The sequence below is a fragment of the Grammomys surdaster genome, unplaced genomic scaffold (genome assembly GCF_004785775.1).
Source record: "Grammomys surdaster isolate TR1022 unplaced genomic scaffold, NIH_TR_1.0 208, whole genome shotgun sequence".
Taxonomy (NCBI): domain Eukaryota; kingdom Metazoa; phylum Chordata; class Mammalia; order Rodentia; family Muridae; genus Grammomys; species Grammomys surdaster.
Genome location: NW_021604653.1, coordinates 6,194,656 through 6,202,643, shown reverse-complemented (window position 1 = coordinate 6,202,643; position 7,988 = coordinate 6,194,656). Strand labels below are relative to the sequence as shown.

The window sequence follows — 7,988 nt, the reverse complement described above, 5'->3', positions numbered from 1 at the left end:
CTGCCTTGATTTCCTAACCTGACTTCCCTTCATGATGGACTGTAAGCTAAAAGGTGATACAGACCTTTTCTTCACATTGCTTTTGATCATGGTGTTTAGCATAGCACTAGAAAGATAATTTGAATACATTCATACACATAGACACGCACACAGGCACATAGCATACCTATAAAAGACTGCTTAGCAAGGTGCTTCTTTGTTAGGCAAGACATAGCAAAAACATAGTTCTTGGCTATGGATGTTTCAGGAACAGAGGGAACTGCCTGGCCTTTGGGCTAGCCTTCCTCTCTGACTGGCATACAAAACTTGCTCTTTGGAGTTGTTGGGTCCCAAATGAACTAGTGAATCAAATACTGACTGTCCTTCTGGGAAGGCCTGTTTAGAATCTATGCCTAACAGTGTTTCATGACTGGTTAGTACCAAAGAATGGGAACAAGTATTCTTGGAGAAATGTGTGAGGAAGATGAACTCACCATGCAGTTTAGAAGTTTCTGAGAAGGTGCTGTGTCGGACCCCCTCCAGAAATAAAAGATGACAACAGCAGCCAGGCCAACTTTTGAACCTGCAAGAGGTGGGAGAAGAAAAGGAGAAGGGGATTTGAGCCAGCTCTCCAAGCAATATTCAAGCAGAGCCCTTCCCTTGCATACAAAGATAAAGTACAGACAAACTACACAGGATGCCCCTGAAGAGGTTCACAACCACGACTTCAGGAGAGAGTTGGAAGAGAGAGAGAGAGCTGCTGCGAGGGAAAAAAATCGGGACCGTCCGACCGGAGAACATACAACTTCCTCTTCAGTGTCAAAGAAGCCCCGCTTAGACCAGATTCCTGCTGCCAACCTTGATGCTGATGACCCTCTCACAGACGAGGAAGATGAGGATTTTGAAGAGGAGAGCGATGATGATGATGATACTGTGGCTCTTCTTGCAGAGCTAGAAAAGAACAAGAAAGAAAGAGCTGAAGAACAGGCCAGGAAGGAACAAGAACAAAAAGCAGAGGAAGAGAGAATCTGCATGGAAAACATTCTGAGTGGAAACCCTCTCCTAAATCTCATTGGCCCATCCCAGCCTCAGGCCAACTTCAAGGTTAAAAGAAGGTGGGACGATGATGTCGTTTTTTAAGAACTGTGCAAAGGTTAGAGATGATCAGAAGAAAGACAAACGATTTGTAAATGATACTCTGCGATCTGATTTTCACAAGAAGTTCATGGAGAAATATACTAAGTAGTACAGTTTTATGTGCTTAAAGACTAAAGTGTTAAGGATCAATTTGACTTTTTTGATTTTTGTTCTTTCCCAGTTTTAACTTTCTCAATTTATTTCCCTTACTGTGGTACTTTATTGGATAATGGATTTAGAAATGGGTCTAACAAGGCCGTAGTTTCTTTTTAATATGTGAAAAGGGTAATTTGCTTGTAATAAATATTTTTAACCTAAATAAACCACTATTCCCTCCCCACCCCCCAAAAAAGAAGAAGTTTCTTCAGTAATCTTGCTTGGGAATACCCGATGAAGCCAGAGGGATTAAGATAATGAACATTGCTATTTCACTGGCCTACCATCGGCCCTCATATGAGAGTCATCATGAACTTCAGGTTTTAGTGTGGGATTACTGACACCACGCTAACTTTCCACATTCTTTACGTTCTTTAATAATTACATTGCTTCAGATAGTTCTTGCCACTGGCTGGGCCCTTCCACATCAATTATTAATCCAGAAAATGCTTCCAGAGAGTTGCTTACAGGCCAGCCTGACAGAGGCATTTCTCTTTAGCAGTTTTCTCTTCTCTGGTGGCCCTAGCTTGCGTTAATGGTGCATACTGTATGTAATTCCCAAAGTTTCAGAGAAACTTTCCATTGGCCCGAGAGACTATTGTAGGAGTGGTAAGTGGCCTTTGTGCTTGGCATAAATGCCCTTTCTTGTGATGAAAGTGGTCCAACTCTAATTTGTAGACTGTGCTTTGAGGAAATAGACTTTTTTGGGATAAAGATTAAACCAGAAAGGCAGTGGCTTCTAAAAAACCAAAACCAAAAAAAAGCCGTGCCGCATGCCCAGTCCTGCTTCGCGCCCCAGCCCGACCGACCCAGCCCTTAGAGCCCATCCTTATCCCGAAGTTACGGATTTGGCTTGCTGACTTCCCTTACCTACATTGTTCCAACATGCCAGAGGCTGTTCACCTTGGAGACCTGCTGCGGATATGGGTATAGCCCGGCGGGAGATTTACACCCTCTCCCCCAGATTTTCAAGGGCCAGCGAGAGCTCACTGGACGCCGCCGGAACAGCGACGCTTTCCAAGGCACGGGAAATTCTAGGCCACGGTAATTCATTAAGGAAGGGGTTCAATTCCCACTACCCACATGGCATCTCAAAGCCATCTGTATGTCTAGTTCTAGGAGATTTGAGGCCCTCTTATGACCTCTGTGGCATGGCATACACATTGTACAAAGATATACATGTAGGTAAACATCTATATACATAAAATGAATAAATCTTGGGGCCTAGAGAGATGCCCCAATGGTTAAAAGCACACTGGTTGCTCTTCTAGAAGACTTAGACTCAATTCCAACAACCATATGGCTCATAACTGTAGCCACAGTTCCAGGGGTCCTATACCTTCTTCTGGACTTCATGGGCACCAGACATACATGTAGTAATATACACATATGCAGAAGAAACACCAATATACAAATAAAAAATAATTAAAGTATGTTTTAAAAAGTAAAAGGAAGATGCCAGAGACCAAAGTCAGGTTGTTAACAATCACTAGGGTCCTGCCAGGGACTGTTGGGTATCGTTTTGTGGGACACATGTTCTCTTATCTACTGAATTAGACATTGTGACAATGGGTGTACAAGCTTCTCACTCATTCTTAAGGATCTTTAGAAGCAAACTGCTAAGAGTGGAAGGAGTTCAGTCCCCAGTGCTGATGACAGTGGGTTCTGAAACAGGTCACAAATGAAGTTAATTCTCCTATAGAGTTTTCAGTTTATAAAAGAAGTGATTTAAAAGTATTTTTTTTTACTTCAACTAGTTGGTGTCAAGTTATTTGTTACTTGCAGCTGCTAGATTCTTGACTTATATTATCAATGTCTTCTTTTCATTTAATATTTTACATTATTTTTAGAATTTCATGTATCTATACTGTGCATTTGATCATATCCATCTCCCATTCCCCCATCTCCAACTTCCCTAGACTCCCACAACACATCTTCCCTCCTTCAAGCCTTTCTCTTCCTCTTTCTGTATCTTCCTCCTTTTTTTTCATAACCCACTGATTTCAATTAGTGCTTCCAACCTTTGCCTAGGTGCGGGGCCACCCACTGGAGCAAGAGAAACCCACCAGTGGCACACCCCCAGAGAGAACTGACTAATTCCCATAGCAGACAACAACTTCTAGTAGCTCATCAGCCGGGTGGGGCCTCATGTATCTCTCTCCTGTCCATGCTGGCATTTTGACTGGCTTCATTTCATGCTAGTCTGCTGTAGACAACCACAGTTTCTGTGAACCACAGTTCATGAGGTGCTGTCATGTTTGTAAAATGAATTTCACAGCTCTCCTCCCCATTCCATGGCTCTTACATTCTTTCTGCACCTTCTTCTACTCTAATGGCTAATGTTATGTTGATGACCAACTTATATTTAAAAGTTTAAAATTTCTGTGCTCAAGAGAACTATGAAGAAAATTGAACTTCCAAATGTTAAAGGCAATTAACGGTTGATTTTTGTAACTGCCTGGTCTTGTACAACTTTAACATAATTGTTGTTTATGCAGGGTCATAAAGTCAACTGATATTTCTGCTTCTATAAAAAAGCTTTTTATTAAATAAGAGATGATTCACACAGTTGGGGGTGAGGAACCAGACAAAAGCAAACATTTGGTGGTCACCTTCACTCATACACCCAACATCCAATTTCCACTTTAGCTTTTCCAACTAATAACAACTCAGGATTAATGCTGCATCCAGCTTTCCTGAGTCCTTTATAAACTGGCATTGCCTTTTTAAACCCCTGACTGAGGTGGCTTGGAGATACATTCAGGGATCCAGTGCCCTGGGTGTAGACCTAGAGCCAATATGAATAAAAACTTCTTCTTTGTTAAATTTTATTAATGGTCAGACTGGTGAATCTCTAAAGGACCCAAGACCCATAACATTTGGAGGCTTGTCTGGGCTTGTCTTCAGCCAGATTCACTTTCTTTTTCTGGCAATCTTGGGACTCTGGAGTCTCCCAGCATATTGAGCAATGAGGAATCAGATAGACCCAGCATTTGTAGGGAGCCAGTAGCAGGTTCTCAGTGCCTAGATTCTGAGAAAAGAGGCATCAGAAAACCCCTGGAGGTATAGGTAAGAATCCTGATCCTCTTAGTGTACATTTGTGGGACTCGTGGAAAACCTGGATGCAGCTTAATTTAGAGGGACCACCAGGATGCTCTTGGTCCTTATTGGAAAAGCTAAGGTAGAAACTGGATGTTGGGTGTGTGAGTGAAGGTGACCACTAAATGTTTGTTTTTGTCCAGTTCCCCCATGACTGTGTGAATATTTTGTATTTTTAAGTTACTGTTTGATGGATCTGTGTTTTCTGGTCTGTCCATACATTTCTTGTAGATATGCAAGCCAAGAGCTGGAGGTGAGGGAAAGAGTGCAAGAATAAGCCAGCTGCAGTGTGCACACACTCCACACAAACTCCTCACTGACTGGTGTATCTCTCAGCTCTCTCCTACAATATTCTCTTTCTATATGCAGGGCTCAACATTTTCTTATCTTTAAGCCTTCTTTGTTCTCAACTAACTCTGGTTCCTCCCCCTGGTTACTGGTTTTAGTTTTATAGGGATCAGCTATCTTTTAAAAATAGATAATATTAAAATGTTGCTTTATGCTGCTCTACTTGAACACAAAGCTGGCTCTGGAGTTGGACTATGGTTCTTCCTCCTCTAGACTCAAGTATGCTCGTTTAAAAGTTTCTTCCAAAATCTCTCTCCCATGTCAGGTGGGCCACCTGACTATGTGACAGGGAAAGGGGAGCAAAAACAAAACAAAAGAGTAAATTATCCCCAATGGGGATTATCACCACTTGCCTAATATTCTTTTTCAGTGTCATTTAATTTTCTAAAAATTTTGCTAAAATATGAACATTATCTCAAGATTTGTAAGACTATTATAATAAACTTTCCATAAAGATTTGTAAGTTCGTTGAGTATGGTTAAAAGTCTGCAAAGTTAATTTAAACGTATAGCAACAAGGTTGATAGTTGAAAATCTATACACAGTAGCATACTATATGTACAAGCTGGATTCAACTCTTGACTAAAAGAAATAGATATTTTTAAATAACAGTGGGTCTCCAAGATATTCTTGATTAGGATGGATTTTTCTGTAGTGACACTTGTCCTGAGACTAAGAATAACAGATGAGAACAAAATAATAAAACTGAAGTTTATATTAAAATTTTGGAAATAACACTTAAAAGGCTATGGTAATTAAAAATGTAATAATTTTGCTCCTCAATTAAGGAAATGTAAGTGAGTTTTATTTTCTGTGTTCAGTAACTTTCAGCTCCCTTCTGGGTGTTAGCTTTATTTTAGAATTATATCATGGGTTCAACCAAAATGTTTGATATATGTAAAGCTTTTTCTAGCAATTTTGCCCATTTTGGTTTTCACCTTAAATGGAAAGCTATGGTCACATACATACCTGAGCTAAAGGTGAGACTACACCAGCTCAGAAGACTAGGTCTGGGATATCCTATTGAAAGGGTCAAGACAGAAAATGCTGCCTGATGCAGAACTAAGGAAGAAAGCTTCAAAAAGAAGCAACAAAACAAACAAACAACAACAACAAAGTCAAGTCTGGCCTCCTGGTTAGGAGCTCACCAGCATGTTTAATTGGGTTTTCTTATTGCAACTATGACTTTATAAAGACCAACAGAGATTTAATATCATGAGATAGGATCTGTCCAGTGTTTTGGGTAGATTAAGTTGGCAAAAAACTGTATTATTCTAGATAAAGAGTAACAGAGGCTTGAGGATCAGGGTTAACTAGGATGAAAAAAAAATAAAAGAAAAACCAAATATGTGGGGAAGAAGATGTGAAGCTAAGAAGTCCAGGACAGCTATGAGCGCCAAAACTGAGGTGTTCCTATCTTATGACCAAGTGAGACAATGTCCAAGCAGTCTGCCAAGAGCCTATGGAATGTTTCCCATACCTAAGTTAATTCAGGCTAACAGAAACTCACTTGAAAATGTATATCTGCCCTTTTTGTCTTTATTAACTTTGTTAAGTTTTTGATATTTGAATAAACTGAGTCATACAAGAGATTGTCATATTCTATAATGATGCAATAGAAAAGGATCAAAAATAAGATTCTCAATCTCTTTATGGGCTGCATTTATGATTTGAAGTTTTATTTTGGTACTAAAAGAATTTCAATTTAAGAATTGTAATTTTAAGGCTAATTAGGACATGTACGTTAATAGTCATCTTATAAATGATCAAAGTCTTTGATGTGATCGGAACTCTGCTTGTAGTTACACTAAGAATTTGTGTAGCTCATTGACAGGAATTAGTTCTATTTAGCCTTCTGTATATGCTTTCATGGTTAAGCCAAAACCAAATAACAAAAAACAAGTAACGTTTATTTAAAATCACATGTACTTAATAGATAGCCTTCAAAAACTCTTCAGATATCTGCTGAATATGGCATTTAAAGTATTTAATGAAAAGGCTTCCCATGATAGACAACAATGTGTGCTCCTTGAGGCAGCTCTAAGGTCTTTTCCAAAGAAGAGGACTTTACCTGGACTGTGGCAATACTAACCAAGGAGTGAAACTGCCCCATACCTCTCCTGCCTCCAGGATCCTGCCAAGACTGTGAACAAGTGGGGCACTAGAGACTGCCCTTGTTTGCCTTGCCAAGGTATACTGGTTTCTCAAGTTTCTCACCCGCATCAAAGTCTCAGGTCTTTTGGGTCTGGCTGATGCTGCCTTGTGCAGCAGTCAAAGAGTTAATGCTATACTTTGTGACAAGACTGAATACACTCTTCCTCCACTGAGATTCTTGAGACTGACTGAGGAGGAGCCTAGGGTTATAGTTCAGGTGGCTGATAAATGTCTGTTATTTTAATTGATACAGAGACCATTTGGTTAAATCTCCGATGGTGCTGATGGCTCATTGTAGCTTTATTAGTTTAGTGGTAGCTGTGTGGTCAATATATTTCATATTTGCAAATTGGGTCTTCCTTTTTCTTGTGCTATTAGGTCTCCTGATGAGAAAGGCAAATTCACAAAACAGGTTTCAATGTAACTTTTTAACTATCCCTCCATTTAAAAAAAACCTGCTTTGCAATGACTGTTCTCAGTAATCAATATCTTATGTCAAATGATTGAGTGGAAAAGGAGAAAGGTTTAAGATTTATGCAAGTTGTAGGGTCTGAAAAACAATTAAAAAATACAACTGAAAGCTAATATATGTGTTAAGAATTCAAAGATTTGGAGTCTTTTTTTCAAAAGCAAAGAGGGTTTTATTCTGCAGAAGTCCAGCATGCTGGAGTGTACTGTCTACCAAGATGAGCTAGCAGGTCTGATTTAAAACACATTAGGGGAATTCTGGGGAGGGAGTAGGTGACCTTTTTTTTAAGTCATGTTGGCTCTATCTCCAGGGACATTCCAGAACTATTGCTGTAGCATGATGGGCTGGATACTGTTGCTGGGGAAGTCTGGAAACTGTTTTTGGAGAAGTCTTGAAACTCTTGTTGCCTCCAGCTGGGTGGTGGGGCAACTTCTGATAACAAGGCAGTTTCTGACTGGCTGCCTGAGGCCTGGGGCTTTTTTCAGTAACTGACTTTCCTGGACTTGCCCAGTTCTTGGAAATAGAGGTTTAGGCCTAGTCTCCTGAATTGCCAATTTGAAGCCTGTCATGGAGTCAGTCTGTCTCATTTCCCACTTAAGTAATAGGTCATCTTGAATCCTTGAGATGTTTCTATGGGCTGGTATTGC

At 40.0% G+C, this 7,988-nt stretch overlaps 1 pseudogene; it reads left to right on the top strand.

The window, feature by feature from the left end:
- The first annotated feature begins 516 nt into the window (after positions 1-516).
- LOC114624523 lies at positions 517-1,119 on the top strand (annotated as a pseudogene).
- Positions 1,120-7,988: the final 6,869 nt, after the last annotated feature.